Source organism: Equus asinus, chromosome 3 (genome assembly GCF_041296235.1).
Source record: "Equus asinus isolate D_3611 breed Donkey chromosome 3, EquAss-T2T_v2, whole genome shotgun sequence".
Classification (NCBI taxonomy): Eukaryota; Metazoa; Chordata; class Mammalia; order Perissodactyla; family Equidae; genus Equus; species Equus asinus.
In genome coordinates, this window is record NC_091792.1 from 96,346,717 (window position 1) to 96,365,033 (window position 18,317).

General features: G+C 38.2%; 1 protein-coding gene and 1 non-coding gene across 51 annotated transcripts in view; one reads left to right on the plus strand and one right to left on the minus strand.

The window, feature by feature from the left end:
- The window catches only part of SEC31A (SEC31 homolog A, COPII coat complex component), an 88,218-nt gene that overhangs the window by 196 nt on the left and 69,705 nt on the right, over positions 1 to 18,317 (plus strand). For 17 of the 50 annotated variants that reach the window (XM_014865200.3, XM_014865203.3, XM_014865204.3 and 14 more), the window contains exons 1-4: positions 113 to 619; positions 953 to 1,049; positions 4,342 to 4,381; positions 4,750 to 4,832. The gene's annotated coding sequence lies outside the window, so the exon portion shown is untranslated. Of the gene's footprint in view, positions 1 to 112; positions 620 to 952; positions 1,050 to 4,341; positions 4,382 to 4,749; positions 4,833 to 8,926; positions 9,226 to 18,317 lie in introns of those variants that run through there. The other 33 variants (XM_014865202.3, XM_070505485.1, XM_070505491.1 and 30 more) reach the window with 7 other exon arrangements.
- On the minus strand, positions 5,275 to 5,406 carry LOC123284891 (small nucleolar RNA SNORA31). The gene has a single exon (XR_006526331.1). It is a non-coding gene; the product is annotated as a small nucleolar RNA SNORA31 (small nucleolar RNA).

Below are 18,317 nucleotides of genomic sequence, written 5' to 3' on the forward strand. Positions count from 1 at the left end.
AGCGCCCACCCTTCCTCTCCGTGGGCGCTGCGCCTGACGCCGTGACCAATCACAGGCCACGTCGTGTCGCAGCAGCCAATCGTAAAGGCCGGGGGCCTTAAGACGAGCACTTGACCGCCCCTCCCTCTCTCTTCGAGGGTGGTTGGTAGATTTTGCTGTCTTGGGTTCCCATTCCTTCTGTTTTCGCCCGACCTGGTTAAATCCGGTGCCATCGCGCTTCGTGCGAGGCCGAGCCTGAGAATGCGAAACGGAGAGGCAGGATCACAGTTGAGGCGAATCCAGGGGTTTGCCGATAGGTCTCCTGGTGTGAGCTGTGAAAGTGACTGGAGGGTGTGACGCGAGGAAGGGATAGGAGGGAGAGGGATAAACGCGGTGCCTTAGAAAAATAGGAGACAAAATTGGGCCAAAAATAAATTATTTGCTGAGAGGCATGTCATTTCCTTGCGTTTTATTTGCTAGTTCCCTGACGTGGAGATAATGTAGGAGCTGTTATGGTTGGCGGTTAACGTGTGTGACCGCAGAGGAGCTTGAATGAGTCTAATATGAGGATACGTCGATTTTTAATTCAACGAACCGTTTTCTGCAAGACTTTTTGCCACAATGGGGAAATTAAAATAAGGTAAGGCCCTTGGGGCTGTTGGGGCAGCTCGCGGTCTAGTGGAGACTCGTCATTGGGAGTGCTAGGAGGGGCAGTGGAATTGTTTTGGTTGCGATGTGGGGCATCATGGATAGCTTTCAGGAATGAGATGGTATTGGAAGCTGTTTGTGTTTGCGATATGAAATTTCAGTTTTCAAAGAAGAAAGAAAATGGGGCCAACGTAGCGCACAGTTTCTATTTTGTATCTTTTGAAGAAATCCTTACCATGATAATTAGTTTCTTTCCGTCCTGCTTAACGTTGGAGGCCCATTGTAGAAAACAGAAATGTTTGTAACTTTTCATTTCCTTCTCTAGCTCGCAAGAATGATTCCGACATTTCCAAACAAGATTGCCTCTTTTACCCCTTTTTGTTTACTTTGTCCGGATTCCAGCCAAAAAGACTCATCTCAAGGTATTACTTATTCACACCTACTTTCCATTGTAATATGTTTATATCTTATTTGAATGAAATTAACAGAGCTTTGCTTATGTCGTTTTCTTAAAAGTCACATGGCTTAAGGGTAGTCCATGAATTTGAGGAAAATCACTCCTTGGGGTATGTGCTTGCTTGGTTGTAAGATGTGCAAAGGGTGGGACCTGAATTTAAATCACCGTCAGTTGGTTAGACTTTTAGAAACTTTTCTAGTACTCAACCAATTAAGACCTGCATGAGGCTAAATAGAAATAAATTACAATTTTCAGTTTTCTTTAAGGAAAACATTGGTTGCCTTATTTTTTTGGTAACAGTTTTATTGAGATGTAACTCATATACCATACAATTAAACCATGTAAAGTGTACAAGACAGTGGTTTTTAGTACATTCATGAGTTGTGCAACTATCACCACGATCAATTTTAGAACATTTTCATCACCCACTGCCCTCCCCCCAAAAAACCCATTCTCATTAGCACTTAGACCTTATATCTTACCCCCAGCCCCTGGAAACCACTAATCTTTTTGTCTGTGTGGATTTGCCTACTCTGGATACTTCATATAAATGGAATCAGAAAATAATATATGGCCTTTTGTGACTGGCTTCTTTCACTTAGGATGTTTTTAAGGTTCGTCCATGTTGTAACATGTATCAGTACTTCATTTCTTTTTGTTGCCAAGATATATTCCATTGTATGGATATACCACATTTTATTTATCCATTCATTAGTTGGTGGACATTTGGGTTGTTTGCATTTGGGGGGGCTGTTATGAATAATGCTGCTGTGAACATAAGTTGACAAATTTGTGTGTGGACGTATGGTTTCACTTCTGTTGAGTATATGTAGACTTGCTGGGTCGTATATTTTTATGTTTAACCTCTTGAGGAAATGCCAGACACTTTTCCAAGGTGGTCAAATTCCCACTAGCAATGGCTGAGGGTTCCAATTTCTCCACATTCTCATGGGTAAGAAGTGATATCTCATTGTGGTGGTTGCCCTATTTTTAAGGATTTAAAGTTTGTAAGGAGCCTGCCAGAGGATGCTCCTTGAGTGCAGGGACAATGTCTAAAGTGAATTTGTGTTTTGAGTCCCTAGCACACGAATAGATCCATGTGTTTCTGCTATAATGCCATATGTGTTCCTGAAAAAAACTTAATGTTTAGCAAAATTGTGCATTGGAAAGAAGCAGGGCGGGGCTTATGGGAAAAATAGGGTTAGGGTTGACTACTCAAAACATGCAATTTTATAATCTCTAAAATAATCAGCAGTTAGTGCCTGGGAAGTATTCTTGTGCCCTCCCACCCCATTAAAGGTAACTTGAAATGGAGATTGCTATAGGGTTCTTAAAAGAGCAAGGCTGAGGGGTGCTAGACATCACAGATGGAAGTGAAGCTCTGGGCTAACAGGCTGCTGTCAAAATGGGTTCAGAGGTTGTGTAACCTGCTGAGAGCCTGCAGAGGGGTGGGTGCTGTTGGGGAGGGAACCCCAGGTGCAGCACTCATTTTTCATTTTCTTTTCAAAGATTGGCCCTGAGCTAACTAACATCTGTTGCCAATTTTCCTCTTTTTGCTTGAGGAAGATTTGCTCTGAGCTAACATGTGTGCCAATCTTCCTCTATTTTGTATGTAGGGTGCTGCCACAGCATGGCTAGATGAGCAGTGTATAGGTCCATGCCCAGGATCCAAACTCACGAACCTGGGCTGCCTAAGCTCCCACCACTAGGCCGGCCCCATTCATTTTCTTCAGATAGAGATGAAAGTATTCCTGCCAGTCCAGCATCAGAGTACAGAGAAAAAGAGGGCTTTTTTCTTTTCTGCTTTATTGGCTTCCAGATACTGTGGCTGTCCTAGGAAAGATGAAACAGTGTGGCTCTCACATTATTTTGACAGCATTCTTCTAATTATTAATTATAAATGAGTTGCTGAAAATTGCTGCTCTGCAGAACAGATTTACTGAAATGTTGTAGACTGGTTAAATGAAAATAACCAACTCACTTTACAGAAGCCACAAGGCTTACTGTCCTAGGCATTCTTAGTGTACTTCTGGATAGGGAAGTATGCAATCCCTTATAAATGGAATCTTTCTTTTCTTTTTTAAGTTGTGTTTATGTATCTTTACGTTGTTTGTAACTTTTACATGCTTTTTTGTTATTTTTACTGTTTTGCTTGTGACATTAAGGTTCTCAATTTGATTATGTCTTTGCTTCCTCCAATAACTTCATATCCAATGATTAAACCTTTTCACTGCTGTTCACATAATGAACTGTTGTGATTATTAAGTCTGTAAATGAGGATATGTGAGCTATCTTAAAGATGTTATTTGCAAAAGGCATGGACCATTACAGAAAGTAATTTAAAAGAAAATGTCTTTTCAGGAATTACATTCTTGGAAATGTCAGAAAAAGATTCCTGGGTCTTAGAAGATAATTACTTGAAATATACAAGAGAGGTAGTATATCTTTCTTTTTAAATGTATTAAGTGTTCCTGGAACAACAGCAGTGAGTTGGAAATGGAGTATTGTCCAACTAAAAAACAGGTTTCCAAAGGTTTTCGTGAAATCTAATTGCCTGTTTTATGGCATAGAAACTCATTAATTGGTCACTTCGGAAAAAATAATAACAGCTAATGCTTATTGAACGGTTACATGCCAGGCAGGGATTGTGCTAAGCAGTTTATATATATATATACACAACACACACGCACAGTTTTTTTTTAAACAATGTTTGTTTCTCACAACAACCCTATGAAAGCAAATATACTTTTTGCTTTTTATGACTGGTTATCTTCCTTGTTGAATACATACCCTTTTGTCAGATTCTTAGCTAATTCTACTGGAACCATTATTTGTTGCTGTGATGTAATGAAATATATTTTCTAGTAACTGACATTTTCATGCTGAATTTTTCAGCCTTTTAGTTCTATGGGTTTTTTTTACTTCAGAAAGCCTTAGAGTTTTCAAATATTTGTGACCAAATACGGTTCTGAATTTGATCCTTTCCCAAGAATTTCAGACCTTTTCAGCTCCTTCATAAGTTGTACATTTTACTTTTTGGACATGGATTGTGACCCCCTGTATTAGTTATTTATTGCTATGTAACAAATTAGCCAAAACTTAGTGGTTTAAAACAACAAACACTTATCTTATGGTGAGGGGAAAGAGAGAGACATCAGCTTCCAGACTCTCTCACTTGGCAAGCCTCAGTTCCTTGATGGCTGTTGGCATAGCCAGTTTGGTAATGTATTAACGTTTGGTTGTCCTTTCCATTTCAGGCTTGATGTTGAGAAGAAGACACCTCCAAGCTAGCATAAGGTAATCTGTGCAAAGTTGATAACTGATATACTTGAAATTATCTTTGTTATGAGTTTTTTCCTAATTGTAGTAAGATTGGAGGTCGTATCTGTTCTATATGAGAGAATTGGAATGTGTAGAAATGTGCATTTATTATGTATTTTTAAAAAAGGACTAAGCAATGAAAACCTTATAACTAGAGCATAAGTTGAAAATAAGAAGAAAGTATAAATGTCCAATGATTAAACTTTTTCCACTGCTGTTCACATCATGATTTGTTGTGATTAATGTATGTGGATGAGGACATAATGGAAAAAGAAAAGCATGAGGCTTACAGATATGATGTAGCTTTTGTACATTGATTTGCCTATAAATGTTTTTCCTTTCAGGAATAAAACGGAAGGGTGTTTTTCTTAGAGGACATCATTTGTTGGATTTATCTGGTCAAGAATTAACAGATTTATATAATAAGGTAAGAGCTTTATAAATTTACTAGTTTTGACAAAAGAACACAGAAAACGTTAGATTTGAGAATGATGTGGATATTGTAATCACAGTTCTTTCCTATTCTTTCAGCTTTCAGAGATAGCATACATACGATTGCAAAAATAATATAATTTTCCGAATCAGTAGATTAATTCAGGATAGGCATTTGGGTGGGTGGGGGCAGGACTTTTAACCTTGGTAGTCATCTTTTCTTTTCTTTTTTTTTTATAAGAATCACTGGCTTTCCTTTCATTAGTTTTAACCTTTAATCTTTTAAAGTTGTAATCAATCAGAAGACAAGGGTGTAAGGGAATGATTTTCCAACACTTCCCTTATAAACTCAGATTTTAGATTCTTCCTTGTAGTAAAACAGGCTCTTCACTCTTTACAGTTATTTCTGAGTTGCAAAAATTCTCCCCATGTTTTTTCCCTGTATTCCCCCATTCAATCTTGGCTGCCACAATCAGACAGACAGAAAGTACAAGGATACTTTCTTCTTGGATCTGTAGTGGAAAGCTGAGCAGCAGACAGTAACTGCTCCAGGTCTGTCAGGTAGTCATCTTTTCGTAAAAATAATGACGTAATCCTTTCAGCCCCTGAAATTCTTAGAGAGCATATGTTGTGGGGTTTAAATTTGCTGACCCTATTGTATATTCTGTAAATGACTCTTTGAAATGCCAGTGGGTGACCATCCTATAACTTAAGCTTTGTTCAAGAACAGTAGACAGGCAGGTGGTTGGAAGCCAGGAATCTCAAATCTAATAGAGATTAATCTGTCATTAACTAGGCATGTTATCTTGAGGTGTTTCTCAAACTTGAGGAATATAAAGGGGAAAAATTCTTGTGAATTCTCAAGGTTGATTTAATTTCCTATTTCTTAAATTTCTACAAACATAAAAGTTGATATAAACTTTGTTTATGGCCCTTAATGAAAAGATTTACAAAATAAATGCATTCAAAACCAAAACTAAAAAATCACTTGGGTGGATGCTCCTGTTTTGCAGCAGTAAAGATGGTACTGGCTGCTGTGGCATAAGTTAGAAACACGTAGTCTTGTGCCTTGTGATGATTGTAGTTTTACAATCGGCACAACAGTAGAGTTGTCTGGACATTTACTCTTTTGCAGACCTCAAGATGATTGAAATGAGGGGAGGGGGCCTAAATTTTTAAAAGGATGTCTCTGGACTGTCTGCAAATCCTAATTTGAATAATTCTGTATTGCATTACCTCCAAACTTTCTTCTAACTCCAGTGAGTAATTCAGAGTCTTGGAACTAGCATTCCTTTGAGAAAAGCTTCAGTTCTTATTTGGTCTAGGATTAGGCTTGGCTAATAATTAACTAAATTGGATTAAAAGTTGACTATTTTTTGAACTAATACAAGTTTTTCCTTTCAGATACAGGTGGTTCTTTGCACCATTCCAACATGCATGATTATCACTTTTCAGACGTTAGTTAAATAACACCAGTCCCCCAACAACACAGTTGAAATTTCAGTTACCACAGTATTAACTGTGAATTGTTGCATAAACTTTGCTGCTAGCTCTTTATTCCACAAGTCATTGTGCAAATAAAAGACGTGCATCAAGTTCCGTAACCAGTTGCATCATTTCTTCCAAAGTCTTGCTGATTGGTCACTGAACATCTGTCAGTTCACATACCGACAGTAAAGCATGTGGTTTTGTTGCCTCTTTGTCTCCCAGCGATAAACTCGTGATGTTTTACAAAAATGGATAATCAAAAGAGAGGATTGGTCAACAAAGATGAGAGGCAGCAAAGAAATGAAAAGTGGTAACACTGAAAGTGAAATTGGACATGCTCAGATTTGAAAATGGTGACAGCAAAGCAAAGATAGGACGAGATGCTGCTTATGGTTGAAATGGAGCATTTACTTCTCCTTTGGATCGTGGACTGTAATCAAAAACAATTCCCACTAGGTTTGGCTAGCATTCAGGCCAAAGCGTTGAAGTTAGTTGCTGCATTGAAGGAAAATGGTAATTACAAAGAGACTGAAAAAGAACATTTTTATTGCCAGGCAAGGCTGGTTTCATCGTTTCAGAAGTTGATCTGAACTGATTAATGTTACCTGGTGAAGCTGCAAGCTCAGATAAGGATGGTACTGTGAAATTTGCACCCAGGTCCAAGAATTACAGGCAGGAATGTAATTCTTAGGTGGAATGTAAATGGAGTTACAGAAGATAGAAATGACCATGGGAATGTTGACACTGCCTGCCACTCAAGGATCACTTGTAGATATGCAGCGAGAGGAACTTAGTGAAGGCGAGCGAACATACAGATATAAATGAGGAAAGCTGTTGTGTCATAAAGGACGAACTCGTCTCATAGGAAGTGATGCCAGTGGAAAAGCTTCACGATAGTTTTTTTGTAAAGAAATAAAACTTTAATTTTCAGTGTTTCTAATGTTTTAAATATTCGTTTTACTATTTTTTTTTACATTTATAACTAACATCAAGACGGTTTTTAATGTTTGGACCAATTTTAAGGTCACAATTTGGATTTTTAATCCCATAGGTTAAAATTGCTTTGCACAGTTTTAGCTTACATAGTCAAAGTGAGAACTGCCTGCATTTAAAACAAGCTAGGGAGTCTTTACGTTTTACCACATATAAATACCTAGAAACAGTTATCGTTTATTTTTAGCCTTAGGACAACTAGTCATAAATTATACTTGACATTTTTCATGATGCCTTTGTGTGCTACTATATCAAGGCTTGGAAATAAAAATTTATAATATTGAATGTCTTGTATTTAGACTTTGAATATTAATCAATTTGTGGGCAAAATCCTGTCTAGCAATAGGAGTTAGTAAAGTTTCCCTGTAAACGGGCATATAGTAAACATTTTAGGCTTTGCGGTCCATATGGTCTCCGTAGCAACCACTCAGCTTTGTCCTTGTAGCACTAAAATAGCCATAGACGATGCATAAACCATTGAGCCATAGCTGTGTTTCAATAAAACTATGGACACTGAGATTTGAATTTCATGTAATTTTCTCCTGTCATGAAATATTTTTCTTTTCCCATTCTTAGTTCACAGAGCCTACAAAAGCAGGTGAGGGACAGGGAGGTTTGTAGTTTGACTTATGCAGTAGGAACGTGTAGTTGTACTGTATGATTGTATTAAATGATACCAAGGGATGTAACCACTGCTCGACTTGTTCTAAGGAAGCGTTTTCCATAGCAGTGCCCACTTCTACATAGTTGGGGGTCTTTGGGGAACAGGGCAGTAGGGAGTTCAGTGTTTTCTGTTGGCTAAAGTGATGATCCCACTTACAAGTTTAGGGATTTTTAAGATTTTATTTTTCCTTTTTCTCCCCAAAGCCCCACGGTACCCAGCTGTGTATATTTTAGTTGTGGGTCCTCTAGTTGTGGCATGTGGGATGCCGCCTCAGCATGGCCTGATGAGCGGTGCCGTGTCCGCGCCCAGGATCCAAACCAGCGAAACCCTGGCCCGCAGAAGCGGAGCGCACAACCGCTGCCCCACCAGCAGACCCTAAGTTACGGACTTTTATTGGCACTTCTTTAGATCAACTAGTCCTTACAGCTATAAATAAAAATGAAAGGCTTTTTAGAACACTAGAAATCAGCTACTGTAGCCTAAGTAATCCACTTGAGCTGGTCTAGTTCAGCCCAGAAATGAACTTGCTTTTTAAATTGAACAAGTACAAGACACATACCTAGGGTACTGACTGGAAAACCTTATCCGCTATGCCTCTTTGGAATAACGACTATGTCCACAACACCGTTTGAGCATGACCAGATCGTTTGGCTTTAAAGCAGTTCTCAAAACGCAATACTGAAGAACCAAGTGAGCAATTTTGAACCCAGTCACAAATTAGAGTTCCTGCGCTCAGGCCCCTGCAGCCGGATCTTCACGTGGCTCGTGTGGTGTTGGCAGCAGCGCGGGGCTGCTGACGTCTCAGGGCTAGCGCTACGTGGCGTTCCTGCGGGCCGCGGCCGGCCCTCCTCCCGACAGCTACACGCGGGAAGACTTCCACCTTTCCCATAGGCCTGGCCGCCGCGTCCGCGCCCTGCGCGCGCCCCCCTTCAGAACGGGTCCCTGGCCTCACAGGCGCGCGCGAAGCGAAAGAGCGAGTCCCCAGGCGGCCGCGCCGCGCGCTCCGCCCCGGGCCTGCCACGGCTCCCGGAAGTGCCCTGGCGGGTCGCGCGCCGGGGTGGGCGGGGCGAGGCGTCGCTCCCGGAAGCGTCGGCCGGCCGGCTGGCTGGGCGGGGCTGCGGCTGCCACGTTGGAGCGGAACGTGGAGGTGGCCTGGGCGGGGAGGAGGGGCGGTGGCGAACGCTGGGAGAGTCTGACGGGCGCGGTGCTAACGCAGGAACCGGTCGCCGAGGGTCCCCGCCAGGTGCGTCCGCGTATTCCCTCCTGTCCTCTTCGCCGGCCCGCGGGCCGTGAGGTAGAGCCCAGGCCAAAGCTGGGACCCCGGCCTCGGTCTCCGCTGGTCCCCGCCAGCCTGCGGCCCGGTCTCTGGTGGCAGCGCGCCCCTGGTATTCGTTTCGGGCCCGGCGGGGCGTCGCCTGGCGTCAAGGCTGCTCGGGCATCGGGACGGCCCGCATCGGCGACGTTCCTCTGAGGCTGGCGACAGGGTGTCGTGCGGGGCCGGTAGTTGGGTCTGAGGTTAGGAGACCTTCAGACCCTTGTGCACAAAGAGGTGCGCCCCAAGGGCGAGGGAAGGAAACGAACCTCAGGATTACTTTGGTTGACTTTAGTTTGGTTGGGATTTTTTGTTTATGTTTCAACTGATGCCAGATTTAAAGGTTCTTAAATTTTAACTGAAAGCTATTGTGATTTAACCTGGACTGGGTTATTTTAAGGGCAGTAGTCGCCGATCGCAGCCTGTACCTCGAAGGAAGTCTCATTAGGTGTTGTATGTTTTTGCTAATAAGTTACTATAATAAGAGGTTAAATTACAGGGCAGATGTAAAATAAATGAAAATATTGCCTAAGCTTGTGGGCATTATAAATTTTTTCTGTGAGTTCAAGGAACTAATTTGACGTAGGTCTTTCTGAAGTTGCGGTGATGGTCTGTGACAAGTCCTTTCTCCTAAACTGCCTTTTCTAACTACGGAAAACTGAAATTTGCTTGTCTTTGTCGGCAGATGTAACTGTATTTAATCGATAGTTAGAGCCTCGTCCTTGTATCATGCTGTCCTACGTTTTCTGTACATATCGATTCTTTTAGTGTTGGCTAAATGTACTCACCTTTTCTTAGTGGTTCTGTGCTCCTTGATTCTCATTGTCCCCCTTACAGCTCTGGGAGCGATTTGTAGACTGTAAGAACTTTCAGATAACTTGAAGTGTTTTTGTAGTCGTGAATTTATGTTACACACATCTAAGGTTATTTGGGAAATGTGAGATTTGGAATGCATTTAGAATTATACTGCTTAATTTTATATAAGCAAGTTCTTTTCTGAAACTAACAGCATAAGAATAGAAATTTGTAAACTGTAGAGAACAGTGATTCTTAACCTTTTGGAATTTCACTCCCTTTTGAGGATCTGATGAAAGCATTGGATCATTTTCCTAGAAAAATGCACTTAGACGAATAGAATTTTCTATATAATTTCATGAGGTTTACGAGTCTCAAGTTAAAAATTCTTGTAAGGTAATATTATTGAGTTGATTTTTACATTGTTTTTAGAAATGTCATTCTTAAGTTAATTTCAGCTCAAAAAGTTTTATTAGATTGCAGGTAAGTATGACAACATTTAGTTCAGTAACCAATGCACAGTTGATTCTTTGATTTGCTTGGGTGAGATGAGCCTAGAACATTGATAACACTGAATAAATCCCCTAGAACAAATGTGCCCATCCATAATGAGATATTTTGCCCACTTAAGATGGGTTTTTACTAAAGGCAGTGTCAGCTAGGGATTGTGTTCCTGGTTTGGGAGTCAAAATTTCCAATTCTGTTACCTCTTTCACTTTTTACTTTCTGAGGTATAGGTCAGCTCTCTATATGTGAGTGTAAGGTTGGTATTTTTTAGAGAATAGTACTGTTGGGTTTTAGTATTGCTTCACAAAATTAGCATTTAGAAAATCAGAAAAAAAGTTTCCACTTAACTGCATACAATGATTGTGGAGAAAAACTTGGATGAAAAAATAAAAGTTCTAGTTTGGAACAAAAATTTTCTTCGCTAGATATGTTCTTGAACACTTATTGGGATAAACATTTTAAATTGTGACTTTTGTGACAGCTGACATTTACAAACACTTATTTACTATGTGTCAGGCACTGTTCTAAGCACTCTACAAATTCTTACAACAGATTTGTGGTACGGATCCTTTTATTATACAAATCTGCCTCAACTTCTGATGGGGTTACGTCCTGATAAACCCATTGTAAGTTGAAAATATATAAATGGAAAATGCATTTAATACACCTAACCTAGCTTAGCCCAGTCTATATTAAATGTGCTTGGAACACTTACATTAGCCTACAGTTGGACAAATCATCTAACACAAAGCCTATTTTATAATAAAGTGTTGAGTATCTCATGTAACTTATTGAACACTGTTACTGAAAGTGAAAAACAGAACGGTTGTATAGGTACAGAATGGTTGTGAGTGTATCGGTTGTTTACCCGTGTGATCGAGTGGCTGACTGGGAGCTGTCACTCACTGCCGCTGCCCAGCATCACAAGTATCATCCCGCATAGTGCCAGCCCAGGAAAAGATCAAAATTTGAAGTACGATTTCTACTGAATGCATATTGCTTTCACACCATTGTAAAGTTAAAAAATTGTAAGTGGAGCTGTTGTAAGTCAGGGGCCGCCTGTACTTATTTCACCAAGTGGGTAGCCAAGACACACATAGGTAAACTTACATACCTGAAGTCCGAGCCGGACGCAGTAGAGCTCAGGTTTAACCTGAGGCTGTCGGCTCCGGACTCCGGACTCTTAGCTGCTGTGCTATAGGTATTGTTTTATAGATGACATATGTGAACATACCACTGTCCTCACAGTTTTCTTTTAATATTTTCAGAATTATTATGTTCTGTGGAAAGTTGTCTTGAATGAAACAAATCTGCATAGTGTGAATTCTAATCACATATAATGTTGAAAAAAATTACACAAAGCGTTTAAAGCAAGTCTCACTTGGGAAGTACATGGTTGAATCTAAGCCTTCTTCCTTCATATTTTCCAGAAAATTAGCTACAACGAAATGAATGACCATTTCTAATAGAAGGAAATACACGTGCATCCACATGAGGCTGTCTTTCCATAGCATCCTTAGTAGTTTTGAGAATGGTTGCAATAGATAGATTATGGTACTCTTGTTTAATTAAATTTAGACCACATAATGTAGTTCCAGGCAATTGTGGTAGTATAGTGATTTTTTTTTTAATCAGATGGTATTGAAGCCTTGTGTTCAGTTTAATAAGTGGACTCGCTTCTGGTGGAACATTGAGTACTAAGGCCAAGAAATAGATTTTTATAAATGCTTTGAATTCCCACTTAACCATTTTCTGTTCTTGTGAATTTGTCTTTCTTTCAGTAAATGTTACACATTAACTAAGTGTTCACCAATTAGGTAACCCTTGTTGTACCTTTGCTCTTAGACTGTAATTCTATTCAGTTGGGGTTTTCACTTTTAGAAATTATTCTAAAGGCATTTTATAAAACCTCTTTTTCCGTAACAATACTTACCCCTATTTTTAAATAAGAAAAGATCCGTTAAACAGTTAAGAATTTAAAAGTTAAATATTTTACCTGAAATTGGTCTTTCTAGCTCATTAGTCTATTTGTATTCCTCTAAATATAAACATTCAAAATCAGTCAAGCAATACTTTGTGTACCCCACCCCATGCTAAGCAATTTTGAGTCCAAAAGGGGTAAAAGTTGTAAGACTTAATTGAAAAAAGGATATTATTTATCCAGTTAGTGAGACAAGATGACATATAAAAAACACTTGGCAAAAAAGGCAATGGGAAAGTATGTAAACAATATGTACCAATAGAATGTTATAAAATTTTGTTAAGATACACTAAGACACTTTAGAATTACAAGATGCTTAGAGTGTGGTACAGACAGATATAAGTGGTTAAGAGATTATTTAGATCACTGTGGATTGGATCATTAGGGCGGTTTTCATGAAGGAGCTGGGATTTGAAATAAAGACGGTTGGCTGAGAGGAAGAAGAGGGCATTTCGTATAAAGAAGGAGGGCCTCTTTTTCACTTCTTATAAAATTGAGGTTTTCATTTTTTTAGAATAATCTTAGGAAACTAGATGTGTAGTTTTCTTGATTAATCTCGAATAGTAATAATTTTTAAAAGTAGTTAGCATGTTGAAGCACTTATTAACCTGTGTGCTAGACACTGTGTTTGGCCCTCTATAAAATATATTATCTAATTTAAACCCCACAATAGCCTATGAGGTAGTCACTCTTATCCTCATTTTACAAATGTAGAAACTGAGGCTCAGAGAAATTAAATAATGTGTGTAAGGTATTGTAAGTAGCAAAGCCAGTATTTATTTGTTATTATTTGTTTATTTTTTGCTGAGAAAGATTAGTCCTGAGCTAACATCTCTTTCCAGTCTTCTTCTTTTTTTTGCTTGAGGAAGGTTAGCCCTGAGCTAACATCTCTGCCAGTCTTCCTCCACTTTATATGTGGGTCACTGCCACAGCATGGCTGATGAGAGGTGTAGGTCTGTGCCTGGAATCCAAACTCGTGAACCTGGGCCGCCAAGCCACTGAAGCAGAGGGCACCGAACTTAACCACTATGCCACGGGGCTGGCCTGCAGAGCCAATATTTAAATTGAGGATTGACTACAGAGGCCTTGCTTTTGACTATGTGATTCAACCCTCCTAATCCACTTTTGCCTATCCTGGCAGTTTCTGAAATACATTTTTTTGTTCTTCATTTCATTGTGCATTCCTTTGCCATTAATTATTTCTTCTAAATGTTAATATTTCTTCTATAATTAAAATTGAATACCTGAACTTAGGAAAGTAATGGGTAAGAGCTTGGACTCTGGAGCTAAACTTCTAAGTTCAGATATTGGCTCTGCCTCTTACTGGCATGTACAGATTATTTAATCTTTCTGTGCCTTAATCTCTAAAATGTTCTTCAAGTATAAATAATTTGAACATATAAGACTATCGGGGGCTGGCTCCAGTGGCCTAGTGATTGAGTTCAGCATGCTCCTCCACTTCAGCGGCTTGGGGTTCAGTTCCCAGGCATGGAGCTACACCACTGTGTTAGTGGCCATGCTGTGCTGGCAGCCCACAAACTAAAAAATAGAGGAAGATGGGCACAGGTGTTAGCTCAGAGCAAATCTTCCTTAGACAAAAAAAAAAAAAAAAAAATCACAGCATGTTGTTAATCTAAGACCTTTTAAAGAAACTATTAGAGGATAAACATCCTCTAGAGATGACTAAGAAAACTAGCAAGAGTACTGTTGGAGAGCATAAAGTTTATTTAACTATAGACCTGAGACTAAAGCAAAAGTGAGGATGAGGAAGAACATAAAATATACATGTTAAATATCTGATAATATAGGAATTGGTTATAAAACAAAAAAATTAAGTGAACTGGAAAGTAGGAAGAAAATTGGAAGGAGAATAAGTGTGTGGATTGCCTCATCTGTCATGGCTGGGAGTCAAAGGACTTCATTTAATGCTGACAAATCAGTTAGCAGGAGAATAAGCATATTTCACAGTACAAAGGTAAACATTGAGAAAGATAATGCTATTGACCATAACTGTAGTGCATGAGGGGCGGTAAGATTATACAAGCTAGTGTTCGTAGTAGTTATTGTGTAAGGAAATAGAGGATTAATGGTATTAAATACAACTATTTAAAATTATACTTATAAAGATAGAACCAGAAATACATATTAGAACAAAAATATAAATCATCCTAAGTATCAGAAAAATTAAAAATACACAAAAAGAAAGCAGACAACAGTGAAAGACTTGTTTTAAAATTATAAAAACAAACACAGCAAAATATGTTAGAAATTAGAGCAACCATATCTGTCATATCAGTAAATTTTAAATGACCTTATTAGCTAAGATTTTGAAATGATTTTCAGTTGGATCACTGAGCAAAATCTGATTTTTGTTTTTTGATGTGTTTAATGTGGCCAGTGAAAACAAAAAGGTTCAAAAGTTGGAAAGGGCGAAAGAATACATATAAAGGCAAATAAAAAGAAAGCTAGGATATAGATCTTAATATGAGACAAAGTAGAATTCAGGCCAAAAGGCATTATTTAAGATGAAGAAGAATACTTTTAACAGTGAAGGTTTAAGATTCTAAATATCTCTCTACCAAATAACTACATATTAGATAACAAAGTAACTTTCGTGAAGCAAGTTTCTGGAGATACCAGGGAAAATGGGCACAAATGCATTAGTAGTAGGAGACTTTTAATTCACTGTCCTCGGTCCAGAACAGATCAAGTGGGGAAAAAATATGGGTATAGAAGACCTAAACAATTAAGTCAGTAGGGTAGATTTGATTAATATATATTGAACTCAACCCTGAAACAGAACACCTCTTCTTTTTAGGTCTCATGGAATGTTCACAAAAACTCTTATATAGGCCCCAAAGAAAACTTGAGTAAATTTCATAAAGGAGAAATAGTACAGGAAAATCACAAGGCAGTAAAAATAAAGGCCCTTCTGCTTAAATATTAAATTCAAACAACTCTTGAATCAATGGAGAATACAAATGGAAATTGTAGGATGTATAGATGATCATAGTAATGAAAACATTAGGACTGTGTGGGATCTAGCTGACACAGTGCTCAGAGAAAATTTGAAGCCTTAAATACATTAGCAACAAAGAAATAATAAAAATGAGTCAGTTAAACATTTAACTCAAAAAGTTAGTAAAAGAACTAAGTAAAACAACAGAAAATAGAGAAAGGAATTAATAAAAATAAAAGCAGAAATTAATTAAAAAACAAAAAGAGTGGAATTAATAAATGCAAATGTTGGCTCTTTGAAAGTACTCAGTAAACAGACCAAGTAACTTGCTAAGCTGATCAATTTTTTCTTCTTTCTTTTTTTTGAGGAAGATTAGCCCTGAGCTAACATCTACTGCCAATCCTCCTCTTTTTGCTGAGGAAGACTGGCCCTGAGCTAACATCCATTCCCATCTTCCACTACTTTATATGTGGGACGCCTGTCACAGCATGGCATGCCAAGTGGTGCATAGTTCTGCACCCAGGATCCAAACCGGCGAACCCGGGGCCACCGAAGCAGAACATGCAAACTTAACCACTGCACCACCAGGCCAGCCCCTAAGCTGATCAGTTTTTAAAAGGAGAGTATGGGGCAATAACACAAATATACCTAATAAATAAGGACTAATAAGTAAACATAAACAGCAAAAATTGAAAGAATCATAAGTCTGTTATTCAAGTCTAAGGAAATAAATTAGAAAATCTGTAAAATAAATAAATAAAGGGTTATCATAGGAAAATACAATTTCCCAAATATGACCTTGAATAAAGAAAATTCAAGTAGATCAGTTTCCCTAGAAGAAAAAGAGAAAATTGCCAAAGGGACAACTCCCGCAAAAAAGCATCAGGCCCAGATGTTTCACAGGAGACTTCTACTAAATCCTTAAAGAACCAGTAACTCCAGTGCTGCTATGAAAACTGTTCCAGAGCATGAAAAAGAAGGAAAGCTCCCACATTTTTTATAAGGCAAGGATAACATTGATATCAAAATCTGACAAAGACTGCACAGAAGCAAACTATAGACTCAATCTCACTTATGGCTCTAGAAGCAAAACTCTTTTAAACAAATGGAATCCAACAGCATATTAGTAGAATAATACATCATGATCAAGAGAAGTTCATTCAAGATATGAAAAGATGGTTAACTATTACAAAATCTATTAATATATTTTTTTATATTGATAGACCTAAGGAGAAAAATCATATGGTCATCTCCAGTTACCTAATGAAAAGCATTTGACAAAATTCAATACCCAATCTTTATAGGTACTATTTAATAAAACGGTGATCAATGGCCATTTCCTTAGATTATATACATTTATATCTATATGGATATATGTATATATATCTCAAATCCCAAAATCATGCTCAATAATGATACAGTAGGCTTTCCCATTGAGAAAGGAGCTACTGTTTACAATGGTACTATAAATACTAGCCCACTTGGACAAGAGAAAGAAATTGGACAAATATCAATTTGAAGCAAGGAAGTAGCTGTCACTTTTGGCACATGATATGAATGTGTGTGTGGAAAACCCAACACAGTTTACTGGAAAACTACTCCAAAAAGAGAACTCAATGAGAGCGCAGGATACAAAATTAATAGAAATCATTAGCTTTTATGTAACAATAGCAAGAAGATAGACAATATATACATATAATGGAAGGAAAAAAAAAGCCACATTTAGAAACAAACCAAAAGATTAAAAGCTTAGGAATAAGCAAATGCAATATGTCAAAAGATTTAAAACAATACCTAAAGATAAAAAAGAAGCCGTATGGGCCAGTCTCAGTGACCTAGTGGTTAAGTTCAACATGCTTCGCTTCGATGGCCCGTGTTTTTTCCCAGATGCAGACCTATACCACTTGTCTGTCAGTGGCCATGCTGTCACAGTGGCTCACATACAAAACTAGGAAGATTGGCAATAGATGTTAGCTCAGGGTGAATCTTCCTCAGCCCCCCCCCCGCAAAAAAAAGCCATAAGTCAAGACAACATGTTCTCCATAGGAGGACTCAACATTGTGTCAATTCTCCATAAATTAATTTATTAATTTGATACAGATTCAATAAAAACACTAACATTCTCTTTTTTCTAAAATTAGACAAAAAGTATTCTAAAGTTTGTATAGTAAAATAAACAGTAAAAGCAAGGAAAATGGAGGGAATGGGAAGCAATGCATAGGGGTTATTGAAATCATACTCATATAAAGGCTCAGTATTTAAAACAATGGAGTACCTAGCTTGTAAATAAACAAAGCGGACATAAGGAATGGAAATCCAGAAATACACCTAAATATATACAGGAGTGTAAATCCTAACCTACATTCTAATAGATAACAGGAATATAAAAATCTAAATAGTAAATCCAGAAATAAAACTAAATACAGGAAGTTAGTACATGATAAAGATGGTATCTGAAGTTAGTAGGAAAAAGACTTTTCAATAAATGGTTTTGGAGTAATAAGAAAAAATAAACCTTGAACATACATTATATACCAGGATATACTCCGGGTCAGTCAAAATTTAAATGTAAAGAATAAACCATAAATGAATTTGCTAGAAGAAAAATATGGATGAGTTTCTTCATAACCTTGGCGTGCAGAAGGTCTTTCTAACTAAATAAAATTAAGAAAGCATTTTTTAAAAAGTGGTAAATTTGGATATAAAATAATAGAAATCATGACACAGCCATACAATGGACTGTTTTTCAGCCTTAGAAAGAAATGAGCTATCAAGTTATAA